This window comes from Zingiber officinale, chromosome 4A (genome assembly GCF_018446385.1).
Source record: "Zingiber officinale cultivar Zhangliang chromosome 4A, Zo_v1.1, whole genome shotgun sequence".
NCBI lineage: Eukaryota > Viridiplantae > Streptophyta > Magnoliopsida > Zingiberales > Zingiberaceae > Zingiber > Zingiber officinale.
In genome coordinates, this window is record NC_055992.1 from 56,835,854 (window position 1) to 56,859,152 (window position 23,299).

Consider the following 23,299-nt stretch of genomic DNA (forward strand, 5'->3'; position numbering starts at 1 on the left):
TCGACGATCATCCGGCCGGAGGGTTTATAGTCGCCGGTGCGACTCGATATTTAACGTCGGAGCTCGACGGTCTTCCGGCAGGAGGGTTTATAGTCGCCGGTTTGACTCTCGATATTTAACGTCGGAGCTCGATGGTCTTCTGGCCGGAGGGTTTATAGTCGCCAGTGCGACTCTCGATATTTAACGTCGGAGCTCGACGGTCTTCCGGCCGGAGGGTTTATAGTCGCCGGTGCGACTCTCGATATTTAACGTCGGAGCTCGACGGTCTTCCGGTCGGAGGGTTTATAGTCGCCGGTCCGACTCTCGATATTTAACGTCAAAGCTCGACGGTCTTCAGGCCAGAGGGTTTATAGTCGCCGGTGCGACTCTCGATATTTAACGTCAGAGCTCGACGGTCTTCTGGCCGGAAGGTTTATAGTCGCCAGTGCGACTCTCGATATTTAATGTCGGAGCTCGACGGTCTTCCGGCCGGAGGGTTTATAGTCACCGGTGCGACTCTCGATATTTAACGTCGGAGCTCGACGGTCTTCCGGCCGGAGGGTTTATAGTCGCCGATCCGACTCTCGATATTTAACGTCGGAGCTCGACGGTCTTCCGACCGGAGGGTTTATAGTCGCCGGTGCGACTCTCGATATTTAACATCGAAGCTCAACGGTCTTCCATCCGGAGGGTTTATAGTCGCCGGTGCTACTCTCAATATTTAACATCGGAGCTCGACGGTCTTCCGGCCGGAGGGTTTATAGTCGCCGGTGTGACTCTCGATATTTAACGTCGGAGCTCGACGGTCTTCTGGCCGGAGGGTTTATAGTCGCCGGTCCGACTCTTGATATTTAACATCGGAGCTCGATAGTCTTCCGATTCGGCTGACGATGCCCTGTACTTGCGCTAATTTTCCAATTTTTTACTCCTGCATTTCAAGTATACAGCCGAACGGAAAGTATACAGCATACATTACATTGGCGTACCTTTCACCCCGCCCGGTAAGGCTGGAGGTGGTTCGCGCTCCATGGTCAATCCAATTGTCGTCCGTCTTCATCCTCCAGATAATAGGCACCCGAGCGGAGCTTTTCGATGACTTTGAAGGGGCCCGCCCAAGGAGCCTCCAGCTTGCTAACGTCCCCGACCGGCTTTACTTTCTTCCACACTAGGTCGCCGACCTGGAATGCTCTAGGGATCACGCGCCGGTTATAGTTCTACTTAATTCTCTGCCGGTACACCATCAGCCGAACGGACGCCTTGGCTCGCTCTTCGTCAATCAGGTCTAACTCCATCTTCCTCCGCTCGGCATTGTCATCATCATAATTCTGGATCCGGACGGACTCTACGCCGACTTCAATTGGGATAACTGCTTCGCCACCGTATACTAAATGGAATGGCGTGACGCCGGTTCCCTCCTTTGGGGTCGTGTGGATAGCCCATAGGACGCCCGGTAGCCCGTCCACCCAGCTTCCTCCTATGTGGTTAAGTCGAGCCCGAAGAATTCTGAGGATTTCTCGGTTGGTTACTTCAGCTTGGCCGTTGCTCTGGGGATACGCCACGGAAGTAAAGTGTTGTTCGATGCCATAACTTTTGCACCATTCTTCGAGCTGCTTCCCGGCGAACTGTCGCCCATTATCAGATATGAGCCGGCGAGGAATGCCGAACCGACAAATTATATGCTGCCAGATAAACCTTTTGACCATCTTCTCGGTGATCTTGGCCAGTGGCTCGGCCTCCACCCATTTGGAAAAGTAGTCGACCACCACTAGAAGAAACTTCCGCTGACCGGTCGCCATAGGGAACGGACCTACGATATCCATTCCCCACTGATCGAACGGATAGGACACTGTAGATGCTATCATCTCCTCCGCCGGTCGGTGGGAGACGTTGTGGTACTTTTGGCAGGAGAGGCACGTCGCGATGGTCCGAGCGACGTCTGCTTGCAGGGTTGGCCAGAAGTACCCGGCCAGCAGGATCTTCCTAGCCAGCGATCACCAGCCCGGATGTCCTCCGCACGATCCTTGGTGCACTTCCTGGAGGATGTACTCCGCCTCCTCCGAGCTCACACACTTCAAAAGTGGGCGGGAGAAAGCTTTCTTGTAGAGTTGGTCTCCAACGAGTGTGAACCGACCGGCACTCCTCCTCAATAGCTCGGCTTCCTCCCGATCGGACGGTGTCGCATCCGAGCGCAGAAACTCTATGATGGTTGTCCTCCAATCGCTCGGGAATGCGAGGCCCTCCATCCGGTCAATGTGCGCCACCAAGGATACTTGCTCAATTGGCTGATGGATGATGACCGGTGATATTGAACTTGCGAGCTTGGCTAACTCATCTGTCGTTTGGTTCTCTGCTCGGGGTATCTTCTGGATAATGACTTCTCTAAAGTGGACCTTGAGCTTTTCGAAGGCCTCAGCGTAGAGCTTGAGCCGAGCGTTGTTAATCTCAAAAGTGCCCGAGAGCTGCTGGGCGGCCAGCTGGGAGTCTGAATGGAGTGTCACCCGACCAGCTCCTACATGCCGGGCTGCCTGCAAGCCGACTATGAGGGCCTCATACTCCGCTTCATTATTTGTGGCTTTGTAGTCCAGCCGGACGGATAGGTGCATCCGTTCTTCTTGGGGGGAGAGTAATAGCACACCAATTCCGCTCCCGCGCTGAGTGGACGATCCATCCACAAATATTTTCCAGATAGCTTCGGGTTCAGGATTTTGCACTTCGGTAACAAAATCTGCTAAGGACTGCGCCTTTATCGCCGAACGGGGTTGATACTGAATGTCAAATTCACTCAACTCCTTGTCCATTTGATGAGCCGTCCGGACGCTTCTGGATTCAGCAGCACTCTTCCCAATGGGCTATTTGTACGGACGACGATTGTGTGTGCCAGGAAATAAGGACGAAGTCACCGAGCGGCGAGGACCAAAGCAAAAGCCAGCTTCTCGAGCCCAGTGTAGCGAGATTCAGTATCTTTTAGAATATGGCTCAAGAAGTACACGGGTTGTTCTTCACCGCTCGTCCTCACTAATGCCGAGCCTACTGCCTGCTCGGTTGAAGATAAATAAATACAGAGTGGCTCACCTACAGCTGGCTTGGCTAACATGGGCAAGGAGTTCAGGTATGTCTTCAACTCCTCAAAAGCCCGATCGTATTCCTCGTCCCAATGAAACTTAGTAGCTTTGCGTAGGATCTTGAAAAAAGGGAGACTCCAGTCGACAGTCTTAGAGATGAATCTTGATAATGCAATTATCCGCCCGGTCAGGTGCTGTACTTCCCTCAGATTTCTTGGGGGCGGCATATCTTGCAACGCTTTTACCTTGCAGGGATTTGCCTCTATGCCCCGCTCGGTCACTATATAGCCCAAGAAACGCCTGTCTTTTGCTCCGAACAAATATTTTTGAGGGTTCAGCTTGACTCCATACTTCCTCAGTGTTCGGAAGGTCTCCTCCATGTCCGTAAAAAGATCAGCCGCTCGGACAGACTTGATGAGAATACATCCACGTACACTTCTAAATTGCGTCCGATCTGCTCCTTAATACCTTGTTCATTAAGCGCTGGTAGGTTGCTCCCGCGTTCTTCAGTCTGAACGGCATTACATTGTAACAGTAAGTGTCGTCGGCTGTGACGAAGCTGACCTTCTCTTGATCTTCTCGGGCGAGCGGCACCTGATGGTAGCCCTGATAGGCGTCTAGCATGCATATCAGCTCGCACCCGGCTGTGGAGTCCACCAGTTGATCAATCCGGGGCAGAGGGTAGAAATCCTTTGGGCATGCCTTGTTGAGATCCCAGAAATCGATGCAAACCCTCCACTTGTTGCCCGGCTTGGAGACTAGCACTACATTTGCGAGCCAGCTCAGGAACTGGACCTCCCTTATATGGTCGGCTTCCAGGAGCTTCTCGACCTCCGCTCGGATAATGGCGTTTTGTTCGGTGCTAAAGTCCCTCTTCCTTTGCTTCACCGGCCGAGCGTCCGGTCGGATGTGAAGCTCATGCTGTGCTATACTTGGTAAAATTCCTGGCAACTCATGCGTCGACCAAATGAAGACGTCACAATTTCTCTGGAGACACTTGATCACCTCCTTTTTCTGGCTTGCCTCCAGATCGGCCGCAATGAATGTGGTGGCCTCCGATCGGGTCGGGTGGATCTGCACCTCCTCTTTTTCTTCATAAACCAAAGAGGGTGGTTTTTCGGTTTGGCGTTCACCTCGATCCGTGACGTCTTCCGCGCGGAATTAGCTTCGGCTCGGACCATTTCGACGTAGCATTGCCGAGCCGCCAGCTGGTCTCCTCGCACTTCTCCAACTTTATCTTCAACCGGGAACTTAATTTTCTGGTAGAAGGTGGAGACGGCCGCTCGGAACTCACTGAGCGCTGGTCTCCCCAGGATAACATTGTATGCTGAGGGAGAGTCGACCACGACGAAGTTGGCAGTCCGCATCCTTCTGAGCGGCTCTTCTCCCAGCGAAATAGCCAGTCGGACCAGTCCGACCTGTAGAACTTCATTGCCCATAAACCCGTAGAGGGGGGTTGTCATGGGCAGCAACTCAGCTCGATCAATTTGCAGTTGGTCGAAAGCCTTTTTAAATATAATATTGACCGAGCTGCCTGTATCGATGAAAATGTGGTGAATAGTATAGTTAGCTATTACCGCTTTGATGATGAGGGCGTCGTCATGTGGCACTTCGACTCCCTCAAGGTCCCTGGGCCCGAAGCTGATTTCGGGCCCGCTCGCCCGTTCTTGACTGTAGCCGACCGCATGGATCTTGAGCTGCCTGACACTCGCCTTCCTCGCTTTATTGGAGTCGCCTCCGGTCGGTCCGCTAGAGATGATGTTGATTTCACCCGGGACGTGTTGCTTCTATTTTCTTCCTCCCGGGCGGACGGCCTAGGCCGCTCCTTAGATACCCGGGGATTGTCCTCGTGCCCCTGAGGATGATACCGCTTGGGAGACTTTTTGGATATCTACCGATCGGCTTCATGGTGTCGTTGTCGCTTGTCGGATGATGGCGATCGACGACGACCACTCCGGGGAGCGGGGTGGGTGATCAGGGGAAGGCTTCGGCAATCTCGTGTGTTATGCGTGTCAGTCCGGTGGAACGAGCAAAACATGGGGGTCCATACCTTCTTTTTTGGTTTGGGCCGCTCGACGGCTACCTCTTGGATGGCGTGGGACCTTGCGTGGTGAGGGCGGATTGCTTCGGTTCGCGGTCCTCTGGGCGGTTGGTTGCCAGTGAGCGGCTTCTGCTCGGCAGGGGCTAGCCGCTCAGTTGGAGCTTCTTTTCTTCGGGCTGCCTGTGCTTCCTCCACATTAATGTACTCATTGGCCCGGTGTAACATATGATCATAGTCTCGGGGCGGCTTTCGAATAAGTGAACGGAAGAAGTCACCATCCACGAGGCCTTGCGAATAAGTGAACGGAAGAAATCAGCCATGAAAAGTTTTCTGATTTCTGATTTTTACCATGAAAAGCTATAACCAAAATCTGTTTTCTGATTTCTGTTTTTATTTTTTTTTTCCAACAGTCATCCTCATTAGTTTTCATTTGTTGTGATCTCAATTCAAATCATGGAAGTATTAGCATGGAATAAGGAACATGTAGTGAAGTAACATCCACAACTTGCACAAAATACAACAGCTTTGCTTTGTATCAACTGCTGAAGTTGTACTCATCAGCTTTGCTTTGAATTGAAGCTTTCATCATTCCAAAGCCAACTGAACTATTTTACCGAGCTTAGTTCTTCATGCTTCAAAGCTTGAGATCCTTCATTGAAGAATATAAAAATTCTGAAACTTTGTTTCAGATCAATCTCAAGCAGATCTGGTACAACTTCAATTAATTGAATGATTTCAGCTTCTATAATGCCTTCATTTCTGTTTTGGATCAGAACCCTTATATGCATCCTTCATTTATTCTTGTAAAAATCTTCAAAATCCAAAATCAAAGATTGCATCTCAGATTTAAGTCTTACAGAAATCTGCATTTCTGTTTACAATTACCACTGTTCTTGTACCAAATTTCTGGCATTGCCTTCATTACTCCTTTTTCAGATCTTTGATTACAATAGGGACTATTTCTTGAATGAAATGGTTCACACCAATTTAAATTCGACTCCTAATTCCTCAAGCTCAGATTTCAAACAGCTCAAAAATACCATTTCAGCAACTCACGATTTTGGGCTTCTAGCAGTTTTTGAAATCGAAAATCTGTACAAATCAATTGTAGAAGACCAAGAAAGAAGGGAACACCTTTGTTACTGAAAATGCAATACCTTTACTTGAATTTCTCAATAATTTGAGAATTTAAAGAGAAAGTTGGCACAAAAGTGGCACATAGCAATAGCTCACTTGGCCTTTTCATTGATCACTAAGCCCCATAAGGAACTAGGCACATAGTAATCGAAACTCTCCCTTCCCTTCTTGAATTCCAATCATTGAAACTGTCCAAGATTTTCAAAATTGAATTTAAGCTCTTGATTCTGTTTATTTAACAGCTTGAGTTCCCAACTTTGGAATCTTATAAATTTCAAGCTTAAGTCATTCAAATTAGGTTCACTATAAGGTATCAATTAGTACTAGAGTGATAGGAATTGATTTCTATCTGCTGATGTCTAGAGCTAGCATGAGATGTCTAAATTATGAGCCAATAGAATATGAGCTTCATGTAACTGAGAAAATTAGAACTACCTCAGTTGAGAGGTTTTTAATTTCACATGAATTCTAAACTCTCAATTACATTTCAAAACTTCCTCAACAACAATTGAACTTTTCACAATCACAAATCTCATTTCTGTAGATTTTACAAAGTACCATTGAATTGATAGGACTGGAATTCAATTAGTATTCTAAACAAAAACACCAAGAAAAGTTAGCACAAAACAGGGTTCAGATGCCAAGTTATGAATCTCTGAATTACTATCAATTCCTGTTTATAGCTTCCACTTCCAATTTCTTCCTATGCAGATGACATTTGCTGTTCAAACAACTTAAAGATTGTATTTCTATTGCTTAACTACAGAATTGAAACAAGGCTAATGAAGCATCCATGTGCAGAATTGTACAGCTTCGAAAACTCTGCAGCTTCCAATCTACTGCTCTGAATTCTGCAGAAATGAAAATTGCTAATGTATTTTGATACATCATCTGATACACAACAGTTTCCAGCTTCTAATCATACAAGAATTGAAAAGGAAACGGCACCAATTGACAATAGACATGTAGGGCTTCTCTTGAGGTTTATTGATATTGATAAATCAGAATTTCCCACCAACCAATTGATGCTAAAAACTTTCCATTAATGTATCATTCCAACAAACCAACCAAATTATGCCTCTCAACTAAATTGTTAGCTTCCTATCCTGCATTGTACTTAGCATATTCAATCTAACATATTAATCTCAAAACTCCTAATCTCCATGAACTTTGAGCATATGTAATCCCACACACTTAAATCTTTGTCCATCTTATCAATCAAACTCACCAAGAATTCAAACAAAACTCTCAATAGAAACATGACAAGCAAAGATGTTCAAAGATTAAAATGCTAGATGAGAATGTTTCAAGAAAATTGTTGGAAAAGAAATGGGAAAAATGAATTAGGATTTGAAATAGACAAAAGAAAAGAGTTCAATGAAAATTATCCTTCCTTTTCATGCATCCATATGCTATTGTGACTTTGAAAAGAAGCCAAGCAAGTTCTAGAGTTTCAATTGTTGTAAGTACATGCCACACAAAGAAAATAATAGAGTATAGGCTTAAAGTGGACCTCACTAGGTATTTTTATGCAATCAAGCTCAATTAATCAAAATAGAATCCACCACCATTTTAACCAATATCATGTAAGAAAGGCATCCAATCATGTCAAATGACCTAAAATTGATGGTCAAATTTAAAACAACTTTTACCATCTTAAAAGTATTCCTAAACAATTCCCATGGAAACTTTTATTCAAATGACATGCTAGGTACTAAACAAAATGCAAAGTATGAAAGTAAAATGCAAAGTGTAAAAACAAAGTGCAAATGCCAAGTATGAAACCAAAGAAACGTATAACGAATTTATTAAAGAAAAACTAAACACAAAGTATGAATTTAAATGCAAAAGAAAACAATATTGGAACCAACTCCCCTTTAATTCCCGGTGGTTGAAGAAGGTCTAGAAGTAGAATCCACCCCGGAAGTGGAGTAATCATGGTTCCACTCGAATTCTTCTTATTAATCATTTTTCCTTCGAAAGCTTTTTCTGGAGGTCTGAGGCGGTTCAGTTTTAGCACCCACTCTGGAAGCTCATGTTCTCCTACTACATCAATAAAAATAAACACCTCCCACACGCATGTGGGGTAAAAAGAAAATATGAGAATATTAGTGTGGGTAGAATATATATCAAGAAATAAATCACAACTAATAAAATCAACAATTGGTACCTCAATAAAATTCTCTGAAAAATTACACAAAATACTCATCTTGTCATCTTGAGAGGTACCTGGAGTGGTGTTTGTTACCTCTATCTCTTCAACTAATGGCTCAGACTCTAGTTCTGGTGTATGTACATCTTCATGCAGTGATTCTTGGGTGCTTGGCTCCATAGCACAAGTCCCTACACTTACATCTTCAAATTCAGGTGATCCTTGGGGTATTGCTTCCAGTAAGCAATCCCCTACACATAAATTATCTTCTACAACAAGACCTGCATCACTCACATCATCTAAAGCAACAACATCAGTAGAATCAAAAATTTTAACAACTACATCATCATCACAAATAAAATTAGATAAATCTTGTGAATAAATGGGAATAGGGTCAGGCCTGACAAAATCACTACTCTCCATCTCTCCACTGGAGTTCTGTGCTTGTAACTGATTAATGGATGATGCAATCTGATCTAACTGACTCTGAATATTCTGTATCCTTGCAAATTGTTGCTCTTGATGCTCTCTCATTTGTTGCATAACTTCATTGCATTTCCACATTGATTCTTCAATTTGTTCTTGTGCATCCTCATACCTATTCCGCTGCTCCATAGGTAGGTAGGACTGATAGGACTGAGTCTGATAAAAATAATTCTCCATCCCATCTCCAAAATACTGATGATATGGATCCATGGTCACATGAATTTCCTGTTCTTATACTGAAACACTAGCAAATAAAATCAGAAGACTCAGGAACAAATAAAATCAACACATGAATATATAATCATGAAAGCAATCAAAACAATCCTAAAATTACTAAACATTGCATATTTCAATTTCCCCGGCAACGGCGCCAAAATTTGATAAGCCTAAAATCTATATTAAATGTCACAAATAGGCTTATCAAATTAACAATTTAATATTCCACTGAACCCCTTAATTAAACAATAATGTTGTAGTAACGAACCCAGGATCGATCCGAGGAACCAACGGTAGAATGTAATTTAGGATTGTCTTTTATTCCTATTTTTTTGGGGTTTTCGATATAAAAATGGAGTTGGGGGTTTAAAAGCTTTAAATCTAAATCTAACAGAGGAAAAACACAACGGTAAAGAAATTAATCTAAAACAAGAGTGAAACCTAAACAAATGAAATCTACTTGTGTGCCAACAATCAAACCATAATGCATTGTCACCCTACATTATAATTAAATCATTAACACACATCAAACTAAGATTGAAATAACAAGACTCAAGTAAATCTAATCTAAAGCAAGATGTAAACCCTAGCTTAGAATTTAAACACTAAACAAGTAACCAAGCATCAAATTAACTTAAACTAAGCTTCAATTAAGTAATGAAATACTAAATTACTGCTAAAAACATAACAAACAATTAATGAATCCAATCTAAGCTGTAAAAACAATAACAAAATGAAATAAATCCTAACCAATCCAACTCACAACCAATTCCACAAGTTTCACACTCTTGCCGTCACACAATAGTGCCAAAGTCGAGACCACCCAACTTTGGACCTTAATGGAACATCTCAATGGCGTATCAGCTCAAGGAGTGCTCAACTACACCGACGGACCACCCCCGGCGAGCTAAGAACAACCCTAAACCCACTCAAGTGCCGAAAATCTGGAAATCTGCCATCCTTGACCTCTGAATCTGGAATGGGAGCTACGGAATGCGAATTGTGGTCGGATGAAGCTCAGGAACGCCGGAGGACCACCGCCGAGCGTTGCTGATGGGAATCGGAGCTTAGATTTGGAAGAACACCTCCAAATCTGAGGTGAACAGAGGCATCGAAGAAATGGAGATTGCGCCGGAGGGAACACCCAAATCGGTTCCAGAGAATCGGGATGAAGCTGATGGGACGTCCTTCACCGAGGTTGAAGCTCAGAAGAATGATCGGAGAAGAGAAAGGGGCCGAAATCCGGAAGAAATGCGTCATGGGACGAAGCTACGCGTGGAGGAGTCGACGAAGAAGAAAGAACACTGTAGCTTCTGTTTTGAATCAGATCTGGATCTGGAATGGACGGTTGAGATGATTCCGGGCTAAATCAACGGTGAAAAGTCATCCAAAATCTGATCCGAAGGTACTGATGTTGATCTAGGGTCTGGATCTACCCTCCCGTAAGTCGGATCGATCAGATCATCACTGGATGGCCCAGATCTGCTGATCTTCAATGAACGGCCCAGATTAATCCGGCTGGATCAATGGCTGGATGAACTCAGATCTGGATCAAAACTTATGGATCTTCATCAATGGCTTAGATCTGCTTCCCATTAGGTTGGATCGGCCAGATCTTCAACGGATGGTCCAGATCTGTCCTATTCTTGATGAACGGCCCATAATGTTCCAAAGCTTGATCTTCTTGTTTGAACTCCGATTCGAGCCCAATTTCGGTCCAAATAGATCCAAATTCAAGATCCTTTGATGCCTACAAAATAAGAATCAAATATTAGCATCAAATAATATAAAAATAAAGTAATTTGCAATTAAGTCCAAAAATACACACAATGCACAAAATATGATGTAACCATGATTTTAACCTATGAAATCAACATCAAACCATGCATATATGAATCAAAATAATGCAGTAAAATCATGGTTATCAGAGAGCATCACGGTGTGAGGTCGTCCAGCTTCGTCCATCTATTCCGCTCGGATGCAAGTGCGTTCTCACAGACGACGCCAATTTGATCCTGTTCGAACGCTGAGTAGACGGATGCTGAGGACGTGGTTCTCTCCGCTGTCTTCGACTGGCTGAATGAATCTCCAGCGAACCTACAAGGAAGTCGAGCCGGGAAGGGGTTCCCGGCGATGACCCTCCGACGCTCAAGTCAGGCAAGAGGAAAACGATGAAGTGGCTCCAAAGATGAGAGATCGCGTACCTCCGGCGAAGTCTGAGGGCTCTTATATAGAGATGTGAGGAGGCTTATGCACACCTATCGAGGTGTACACGTGTCCTTTACCATACCTTAGTATGGGCTTACCAGAGGAGCATGCCTGACACCATACTGCTACAGTCCGAGCACCTCTCTGATGGGACAGCAAAACCTTCCGTCGTAGGATTCTGCGTATGGCTTGGTCGTCGAACATGCCTGTTGTCAGAAGATGTTCCCCAATGTCCCCTTGTCCTTGTCTCTTTTTTCCCCGAGCCGAGCGTCCATCTGCTCGGCAGGCATCGGTCCGACCGGGCGTAGGTGTCGGTCCGACCGAGAAGATTTCACTCCATTGCGTGCTCGGCTGAGACTGTTCCTTCACAACATTGATGCTTTACGCCTCGGCCGAGCGTGCTACCCGCTCGGCCCGGCGACCTTGTTCAACATGAGAGTCGGAAACCCGACTCCCCGTCGGGTTGTCTTTGATTCCTCCCGGACCCGTTCGGCTGGTTGACCCGACCCTTCTCCGATCGGATGGACCTCATGCTGACCCTTTTGACTTCTGACCTTCACGTGTCATTGGCTCCCCACAAAGGGGGTCCCCCGTCCTTACTGCCGGATCATAATTCATATATTATATGATTAAAATTTCTTAATCATTATTTACACTATATTTGTTACACGTTACCTACATAATATATTAATCTTATATATCTATCTATATATATATTTTTATTCTTATTTAAATTATAAGGTTTATATTATATATATTATTTATACTTTATTTCTATATACAATACACGCTACATAAATTTTTAGTCTTGTATTTCTTTTTTTATTCTTGTTTAATTATATATTCTATATTATATTTAATATATCCTATTATTTTCTTAATCTGATTAATCCAAATTCCATAATTAAAGGTTAACTTGATTAATCCTAACTAACTCATCTATTTAAATTTATAATTCTTAATAAAATATGAATTCTAATTAAATTCCAGTTACTCAAATAAATATCCTTAATTAAATAACTTCAAAATCTAATTAAATTACAATTAATCCAATACATCTCCTTAATTAGATAAATTCAAATTCTAATTAAATTATAATTTAACCCAATAAATCCCATTAATTAATTAAGTGGTTTCGGATACTACAAAAATACTTGAATTATTATATTTAGACTTATTCGACTCTCATGGAATAAAATCACTAAATGGAAGTCTTTATTGTTTAGTAATAATAGATGACTATTTTAAATACACTTGGGTTAAATTCCTAACTCATAAATATGAAACTTTTGAAATATTTAATAATTTCAGTAAACAAATATAAAATGAAAAAGAAATAAAAATTAAGAAAATGAGAGTGATAATGGAGGAGAATTCAAGAATCAAAATTTTACTAACTTTTGCTTAGAAAACGGTTATCATCATGAATTTTCATGCCCAAAGATTCCTAACAAAATGGTCTAGTAGAACGTAAAAATAGAACTTTACAAGAAACTGTTAGAACAATGTTAAATGAATATAATGTACCTAAATATTTTTAAGCTGAAGCTATTAATACAGCTTGTTATGTCCAAAATAGAACTATAATTAATAAATTTCTGAATAAAACATCTTATGAGATTTATTTTAATAAAATTCTAAACATAGAATATTTTAAAGTATTTGGATGTAATGCACATATTTTAAACCTTAAAGATTACTTAGGGAAATTCACCTCAAAAACTCAACAAGGAATTTTTATTGATTATTCATCTACAAGTAGAGCCTATAGAGTTAACAATAAATCTACCTTAACAATTGAAGAAACCATAAATGTAACTTTTGATGAAAATATAAATAATATCATAACTAATAATCAACATAGTTCTACAAATCAATAAGAAGAACAACAAATAACACAAACTAAACAGCCTGAAAAATCTAACTCACATACAATAAAGTCAAACCCTAATCATCCAATTGAACAAATCATAGGTAATCCCGAATTAAGGGTTCAAACCAGATCAACCTTTAGGAACTTAAGTCAAATCGCACTAATATCTAAAATTGAACCTAAAACTATAAATGATACATTGTCAGAATTCGACTGGATAATTGCAATGCAAGAAGAATTAGGCCAATTTGGAAGGAATCAGGTTTGGGATCTAGTACCTCCACCAAAAGGAAAAACAATTATTGACACCAAATGGGTATTTAGGAATAAGTTAAACGATCAAGGAGAAATTATAAGGAATAAAGCCTGACTAGTTGCCAAAAGGTTTAGTCAAGTCGAAGGACTAGATTACGACGAGACTTATGCCCCGGTAGCTAGAGTTGCATCAATTAGGATGTTACTAGCCTATGCAGCATACAAATGATTCAAATTATATCAAATGGATGTTAAATCCATATTCCTAAATGGACATATTAAAGAAGAAGTATATGTAAGTCAACCACCAGGTTTTGAAGATCTAGAAAACCCTAACTATGTCTTTAAGCTCAAAAAGGCACTTTACGGATTAAAATAAGCACCTAGGGTTTGGTATAAAAGATTATCTAGCTTTCTAAATTTAAAAGGATTTAAGGAGGGTCAAATCGACCCTACACTTTTTATAAAAACCCTTAATTCTGATATTTTCATAGCCCAGGTTTGTGTCGACGATATAGTGTTTGGATCAACGAATTCAAGATTCTTAAAAGAATTTATAACTTTAATGGAAATTGAATTTGAAATGAGTTTAGTTGGAGAGTTAAATTACTTCCTAGGACTTCAAATTAAACAAACTAAAAAGGCAACTATGTGCATCAAACTAAATACACAAATGATCTACTTAGAAAATTTGGTTTGGAAAACTCAAAAGCACTAAAAACACCTATGGTTAGTAACATTAATCTAGATAGTGACCCAAATGGTAAATCGGATGATTTAAGATATTATAGAAGTATGATAGGTAGCCTATTATACTTAACTACAAACAGACCAGACATACTATTTACAGTAAGTATGTGTGCTTGCTATCAAACATGCGCCAAAGAGTCCCATCTGTCATGTGTTAAAAGAATAATGAAATATCTAAAAGGAATCATTAATGTAGGAATGTGGTACCCTAGATCTTCACATTTTGAATTAATTGGCTATTCTAATTCAGATTATACCGGATGTAAGAGTACAAGTGGAGAATGTCAACTGCTAGAACCTTCTTTAGTTAGTTGGTTTAGTAGAAAGCAACATTGTGTTGCCTTATATACTACTGAAGCTGAATACAATAGGCGAATGTATAGCTCAATTGCTATGGATGTACCATACCTTAAAAGACTTTAATCTAGATTATAAAAATGTGAAAACTTATATTGATAAGTTTTATAAATCTAACAAAAAATCCAATATATCACTCTAGAACTAAACACATAGAAGTTAAACATCATTTCATTAGGGATCATGTCTCTAAAGGATATATTGAACTGAACTATATTGACTCAAAATATAACCTAGTCGACTTATTTACAAAACCTTTACCTGAAGCTGAATTAGTGACTTAAGAATACAATTAGGAATGTCTTTTATAGAATAGTTTTCTTTTTCACATGTTTTTGAAAATATTACTTAGTAGTTTTTAAAAATTATTTTTGTAAAATTTCCCCTTTCAAAATTTTGTTTTCAAAAACTATTTCAAATCTTTTATCTGTTTGGAGTAGCCTAGGTCTTTCCCATAGAATTACATGATCCTATAGTTTTAGCAACCAGCATCTCATAAGCAAAGTAGGATCCCTTGTTTGTACAACTTAGAATGGGTGAGATACTTAGGACTTAGCCTAAGATTTCAGATGCTTATGTCAGTGCATCGCTATAAATCTGGGTTTTAAATAACATACATTGATCAATTTGAGTTTTCTAGTTAGTAACAACCTAGTTAGTCCCAAATGCTCAAATTGACCAACCCGAATCAATAGCTACTATCTTGTGGTAGTTAGCTTTGTACAAAGATTGGACATTTCATCATAAGGACATTTTTTTAATTTTTAAACCATGCTTGGACTTTTAGGAAATTATCGTTTTAGGGGGAGCTTCACACTAAACTTTCAAAACCTTTCCTTTTATTTTTACAAAATATTTTGAAAATTATTTACTTCTAAAATTTTCCAATATTTTATCTATAGTTTTCAAATTAATTTCTTTACAGTTTTTCAAAATTATTCCTTAGTATTTTTTTTAAATTTCTCCCTAATATTTTTTTTTTCAAAATTTAAAAATTTTACCTATATAATAATCTTCTTCAAAATTTTCTTGTTAAAATTTTTCAAAATTTACACTTTCCTAAACCTTTCATATTTTTTAACCATTTCTTTCAAATTTTACTTTATGATTTTTTTTTTCGAGTCTTACCTTTACTTAATCTTTTCAAATACTCACAATTGTTTTCTTCTTTTGAAAATTTATTTTGCGAATATTTCAAATGTATTTTTTAAAAAGGTTTCTCTTATATTTTGCCTTTATAAATTGTCAAAATCAAACTATACTCATGTGTGATTGTTTCCCTTATTTTTGATGTGTGTCAAAGGGGGAGAGATAGTGAATTTAGGGGGAGATATTTAACTTAGGGGGAGAGTTGAAGTGCTTGCTTATTTATTTTTGTATATTTTAACTTAACTTTGAACCTTAGTTGCCAAACATCAAAAAGGGGGAGATTGTTGGTGCAAGTTGCACCAGAATCAAACCTAAGTTTTGATGTTGTCAAAGGTTCAAATTAAGTCTTGTTGTGATCTAATGAGTTGACTAAGTGTGCAGGCTGTTTACTCAACTGGAAAAGACCTAGTTGGAGGCAAGGCAGGAGAAGTCTTAGCAGATCATGGAACCCAGGTGGAAAGACCAAGTGGGTCGAGAGGACCTGATACTTGGTAGTGAGATCGAGAGGTCTGGAGGACAAAAGATCGAGAGAAAAACCTAGCGAGCTGATCAAGGCTAAGTGAAAAGTCCAAACAGATCTGGAGGATCAAAGATTGGCAGGTAGGTTGAGGTAAACAACTGGAGGAGCGACAGTGAGGTCGTGTTCCTGAAGGGAACAATCTAAGGTCATTGATCCAATTGAAGAAATCGGGAATGTTTCCATGTTGAAATCAAGACAGTTGAATTGTCTATTATTATTACTCATGCATTTTATATTGTTGTACTAATCTTTGCTTTGCAGGAATATACTATTTAACTCTGTTTTGCAGGTTTAGCCTGATCGATCGACCGAACAGGAGGATCAATCGACCGAACCAGACACAAGTTCAGACCAAACTAAAGAGAAATCCAATCAGAGCTTGATCGATAGACCGAACTAAAGGATTGGTCGACCGAACCCTAACAATGTGGCATAGATCAGTTCTGTTAGAAGCAGAGAAGGAAGCTAAGATGATCGGTCAACCGAACCAGCAGATCGGTCGACCAAACAATACCTCATCAATGCAATATTAAGTGAGAATCTCGGCGAATAGGGAAATTCTCTGTTTGATCGATCAAAAAAGGTGATCGATCGACCAAACACTTTAATGATAGTAAATGCCGAAGATCGAATCAACATCAGATCTCAGCAAAGTTGGAAGGGAGCTGGTTTGGTTGACCGAACATCGATGATTCTTATAAAAGAGAGCTCGAGGTCCAAGGCAGAGTAATGCATTCTGGTTGGGTTCAAAGTTCATCTCTGTGCAAGTTGTGATTCGTGCTACAACTACTCATCTACTGCTTCAAGAAGTGTCGACTGAGCCTCAAATTTTATATATTATCTGTATAACTTTCTTTTACTTGCATTGTACTTAATTCAAGTAAGATAGTAGGTTGTTACTATCTTACTCATCTTCTTGTATGCACTGCTTCTTTCCGAGGTTTTCAGAAAGAAGAGATTTAGTAGATTGGCCATCGGTGCGATCAAGGATCACGGACCTTGGAGTAGAAGTCGACCTAGGCTCCGAACCAAGTAACTGAACTTGTTCTCTACTTTTCCACTACACGACTTTGTTTTAAATGAGTAAAAGAAAAGTTTTAAAAGTGTGATATTCACCCCCCCTCTATCGCACTCTTTTGATCCTACACATCCTACCAAAGGTATATGACTACTGAAGTCCAAGGGATATCCCTTGACTTCCTGATCGATAATCAACAACTCTCCAAATGGTAGAGATACGATCAATCCATAAGATGTGAGTATAAAAACTCTACTAATCTTATCTAAAAATGTCTAAAGAGTATGTCAAATTTCATCCTTTCAGATACTCAAATATTCACAGTAAAGGAATGACAATCCAAAGTCCAAAGGTTCACTCAACCTCCTGACTGAGAGTCTACCGATCAAGAGGGTATCTCCACAACTCTCATAGTCATGTCCATAAATATCCTTCGATAAATGTCGACCAAAGGTCAAACCCTCTTATCTGAAATACAAACTTCAAGACGTTGAGTAAAAAAATCATGTAGTTAAGGTCTTGAGCTACTTGATGAAGACAATGCTAGCTGAGTCATCTAACCACTGTCTTATAACCCATCATACTAGGATAACTCCACCTGAGGTTTAGTAACCTCTAGTGATGAGCAATGAATACAAGAGTAGAGGAGCACTATCATTAAATAGTTGGTCAAAATAATTGTTAATCGACACTTTACTCATAAAATCATCATATGATATTTCTACTCAGTGATGGTGGAACTTCCTAGGTGTTAATCAACTAACACTACCTTCTCCGCATCATTGCGGGTCATATATCACTATGTACATCGAGGATATCTAACTATATCTAATCGGTCCATGAGTCAGGATCTCCCATGAAACAACGTTTGGCAAGTCGACTGACCATCACCCTATAAACCATCATGCTACCAAAGGAGGCAGAAAAGTACTCTCTCTCAAAACACCTTAAAGTAATCATCAAGTGGTGCCTTGATCTCAAAATTCATCTTTTGCATCTTCCTTCATGTGGTGCCTGGTCACGTATAGGATACACAACTAACATCATCTATTTCACGTCAGTACAAATCATATATTTGAATGTACTCTCCAATTTATATGACAGATTATGATTGTATCACATAAGTGTTAAGCAGGTAACTCTACACTTTTCCACATCAGTGAGGGGGGCATCTATCTAAATGTACCTTCTAAATTATCCAATGAGATACAGATAGTCCATGGTCAAAGTTCCCATAGAATACGATACATCGATGCTCTAAAACTGGTCGAGCCGACAATGGTATACGGCTAATTCAGTCTTTTCTACATCTGTACAAGTCATGTACTCAAACATATCTTCCAGGTTATCTAGCCAAATATAAGTAACCCAAAGGTTAGAATCTCTATGAAATAGAGTAAGTTGGAACCAACAAAAGTAAATCAGTCCTCTACTGATTAAACCAACTAAGGTAAATTGGTACTCTACTGACTGAGTTAACATAAGTATGCAGATATTATCCACTACCTAGCTAATAATAGCAGAGAATGGTATGTGACTCTAATTCTCAACCAACTACTAGTAACAGAAACTAATAATACCAGTGGTATGGTAGACCTGAACAGTAGCTGACCCACATATGTAATACATGATACAAACCACTAGACAAGTACTAACAGAAGAGTACCAACATATATGATAACTATCATAGACAACTATACATATATACTAATAAAAATGCATGATAATAGTGATACAAACTAACCTCCTATAGCTTGGAGATGTCCTGTCATTGACTGGTCCCAAAACTCGAAAAGTCACATTGAGAAAACAAAATACAAAACATAGGAAATAAGCCTCATAAACCTGTGGCTCTGATACCAATAAATTGTCACACCCCAAAGGAGTCCTTACCCGACAAATAGATAATATCTCTCCTATAATAGTGACAAATGAATCATATATGCAATGCCACAAGGCTCCTCACAAGCTATAATCAATAACCCACATAGTTGGAACATACACAATCACGCAGTTATATACACAGCCCACTCGGCTAGAACAAAATGATCACAACCATGCAGTTGTATAATAAACAACCCACATGATTGTACTAAAAACATAGTAGAAAATGAATGATAAACCCATAAATCAAAATGACACACTACTGGTCGGCTAAGCTTTTACACAACAACCATCAGAAACATCAAAAGTAGCCACAAGGACAAACACAAAATACATAATAAAATTATTATAATGCCAAGAATATAAATCCAACGAAAAGTATAAAAGAATAAAGCAAAGTAAAGACTATTCTCTGATATGACATGGGATCGGCAGACAAGATACTCCAAGCCTATAATCACTACCTACTACCTGAGGCAAAAGATAATACACAAATGTGATGGTGAGTGCGGGTCACTCATCACATAATAGATAAGATAGTGCACGGTCTATATAAAACATGGAGGTCAAAGTATACAATCTCAATAGGGAAATAAGAACATGATCATACTGACATAATCAATGCATCTAAACATAACTAGCATAATGAATAAACATACCCAATCTGGATCTAATGTATAAGATCATGACCACCCATGACATAATAAACATACATACCTAACCTGGATCTAACACATAAGGTCAAGATAAAAAATGATATAATAAATGCATATACCCAATCTGAAATTTATACATACGGTATAATGATCAGTAAACTCACCGGGGATCAGCAACAGATCTGCTCATAACACCTGAGCAATATAACCGACAACATATACATATATAATAAATAACATGTATGAAGTATGGAAACCATATGCAACAATTATAGTTCAAACAAGTGCAACATACCACAATCACATGTAGCTAGTATATACTAGACATGTATGTAAATATATCTCCACAGATGTACCGCGCATCATATGAAAAATGCGCATGCATGCCACATGGTCACCCCCGCCACCCCTCTAGACACAACGACCCCTGTATGGCCGAGAAGCTTGGGTCTGTGACAACTGCACTACCCTCTAGATACCACTATATAATGATCAAGATGGGCAATTTGCTAAATAACTATATAGCTACATAACATCAGGGTCTCTGATTTTGTATCCATGCAAGGTTTCCGCTTGATTTCCAAATGGGGTTCGAAGGATTTTGCTTGGGTTCAGTGGACTTCTTTGCTCCTTTGTTTGGGTTTTGATTCTTCAAAATGGATTTAGTGTTGGCAGACTCGGTTGTTGATTCCTCATGTTGTCTCTCAAGGGATTTTGATTGCGGTTTGGTTTTGATGGTTGGAGAACTTCTTGTAGATTTGTAAAATGAACCCAAGGATGTTTTGTAAAATACCGAAAAAGGGCAAATAACCATAAGGGAATTTCCCAGATTTTTTAGAAATTTTCTGAGAAATTTTCGGAGACCGTATGGACGAGTTTACGGGGATAAATAATGGGCCTCGGGAAAGCCTGTTTAGGCTATCCCATTTTATCGAGGAAAAGTTTGATTTTTCCTTTTATTTTCCTTTTTCTTTATTTTCTTTTTTCCCCACTGCAAGCCCTTTCTTCTTCCCCTTTTTCTCCCGACGCCATCTCCCCCAACCCGATCGATCTCCTCTCTTCATCTTCGCGACACCTCTTCTTCCCCAAACCGACGTGCCGCCCTTCCCCGTCGTTTCCCCTCCCTCCGGTACAAAAGCTGTGGCCAAGGGTTTTTGCAACCCTTTCTCTTCCTCTTCCCCTTTGGCTTCCGTGACGTCGAAGCTCCTCTTCGCCTCTGCCCCTATCTTGCCAACACTAACCGATTCCCTCTTCACGCCGTGCCCTAGTTCCTGATTCATGGTCATCGCCACACGGAGCAGCGTCGACCATCGCTGGAGATTTCCTGTTCCCGTGCCCTAGATTTCCTCTTGCTGTCGGGTTTCGAACAAAGCAGTGGTGATCGATTTTCTGGACAAGAGGTCCCCTTCCTTCCGTGGCTTAACCACTAGCTTCCCCTGTCAATCTTGCATCTTCTTGTCTGCGTTCTCTTCTGTCCGATTGTTGCTGCTCGATCGTTGCCACCGTTGGTCCTTGCACTATTGACACAGATATGTGGTAAGGAGGTCGAATTAAACTTGAGTTGGTGATACATTATTGTGTTGAATTCTGATCTTTTCTTCTTGATCCAAAGGATTCTAACAGGAAAGGCTATTCTGTGGACTTTCTGGTTCCGGCAGCAAATCCATCCAGCAACAACAGTGCTAGGAATTAAGGTAAGGTATTAGGTTTTTGATCTTAGTTGTAGATCATAGTGTAATTTGATTATTTTAATAGTTGATACATGTTGTAGATTATGTGTTGGGTGGGAATCTTGTGATGATAGATTTGAATTAGGGTTATGTGTTGAATTATGTTTGAATTGAATTTAGTTTAGAACATGTGGTAGATCATGTTTTAAATTAAAGGTTATAATTAGTTGTTTATGGGTAGATTAATTTAGGCTTGGATTTCTAATCTAATAGGAGAATAGGGATTAGGTAACTAACCCTAATTAACCGTTAGATTTAATTAGGTAGATTAATGTTTGTGCTGATTAGGGTTTTACCCTAAATTAGTCTTAGGGATTTTATTTAGCAATTCTTATGATTTTAGCTAAATAAAATATTTATATATTGTTTGACGCAGGACTCTGATTCGAGATGAGCGTCTCGACTTTGGATTGCTTGATTAGACCTTCTATTTGAGACGAGTATCTTGACCTATCTATTTTGATATGTCTTGTTGATATGTTTAGTAGATTTTAGTAAGTAGCAATAATTATGTTTATATCTGCATCGGCATGTCACTATTTGTTTCCGAGCATGATTTGTTTGTTACTTGTTTAGCGTTCATGCCCTATTTATTATTTATGTTATGGAAGTAGTGGCATGCCATGCTTTATGATATACCGGACTGGTTAGATACGATAGCTGACATGTGTACCTGGATCATATTATTTGATGCACGTATATGGTACATGTTTTTATGGAGGTAGATAGGATCAGGATATTTATATGCTTAGTGTCATGCACCATCTCGCATGATTGCATTTCTGCGCGATAGTTGGCTCCATTATTGTTGAGCGCATCACCAGTTACATGGATCTGCACACACCACCACTCACGGGTTAGTGGTATATCAGACAGGGTGTCGTGCTGGCTCTGTTAGTGCTCCATTGGTCCACTCATGGGTAGCGTGACGTAGCGTGTTAGCACGTTAGGGGGCCCTTCATTGGATTGTCTCAGGGAGATAAGAGCATTGAGCTCCCCCACTTATGATTTGGGGTAGGAGGATAGGTATACTCCGACAGCATCCCGTCTACTCGGTCACTCATCAGGAGCAGTGATGACAAAGTGCACAGTTGTCACAGCCCTACCCACTCGGTCTTACCTTTATGTGTGAGATGGCTGACTGGCTTTAGGGATGACCAGGACATGTTATTGGCATCATATGCATTATTTGTACTTATTGTGTGTGTTTGTTGCACTTTATATGCTGCATATTGGATGGATGCATTGTTTGACATGCATATAGGATTTATGATAATTTGGGTCTGACGGCCTTGATATCCCTATACCCAGGTTTTGGTTAGTACAGTTACTCCTTATCTTACAGTTTTGCACTTTCTATATGTTATATCAGGAGACTGTACGCATAGTTATTGTTATTTGTTATAGTTTACTATGCATATCAACTAGGTATTCGCTGAGTGTTGGACTCACACCCTTTTATTTCTATTTTCAGTTTGAAGTTGTTCAGGAGGTTCCAGTCACTAGTCCCCCACCACTGTGTGTCGCGATGAGTTCGCACCGTTTGGGTTTTTCTTATTGTGTTAGACTATGTTTTTCAGACTTATAGCTTGACATTTGGATCTTGTACGTTTTGTTATTTGATGATGGGTTTACATTCGGATGTATGCTGGAGTTTTGTGTTTCATTGGTGTAGTTGAATAGGATATCAGGTTTGTGTTTTATGAGTGTAGTTGAGTAGGATATCGGATTTGTGTTTTATGGGTGTAGTTGAGTAGGATTTTTACGATGATATCCTTATCTCTGCTTATGTTTAGTTGTTACTATTAAACTGCGTGGATGTTTGC

At 40.1% G+C, this 23,299-nt stretch overlaps 1 long non-coding RNA gene across 2 annotated transcripts; it reads left to right on the top strand.

Moving 5' to 3' along the window:
• Positions 1 to 21,145: 21,145 nt before the first annotated feature.
• LOC121973309 lies at positions 21,146 to 23,299 on the top strand. Of its 2 annotated transcripts, none has more exons than XR_006109500.1 (3): positions 21,146 to 21,279; positions 21,356 to 21,437; positions 22,948 to 23,299. It is a non-coding gene; the product is annotated as an uncharacterized LOC121973309 (long non-coding RNA). The 2 variants fall into 2 exon arrangements; XR_006109499.1 differs by lacking the exon at positions 22,948 to 23,299 and adding an exon at positions 21,850 to 22,517.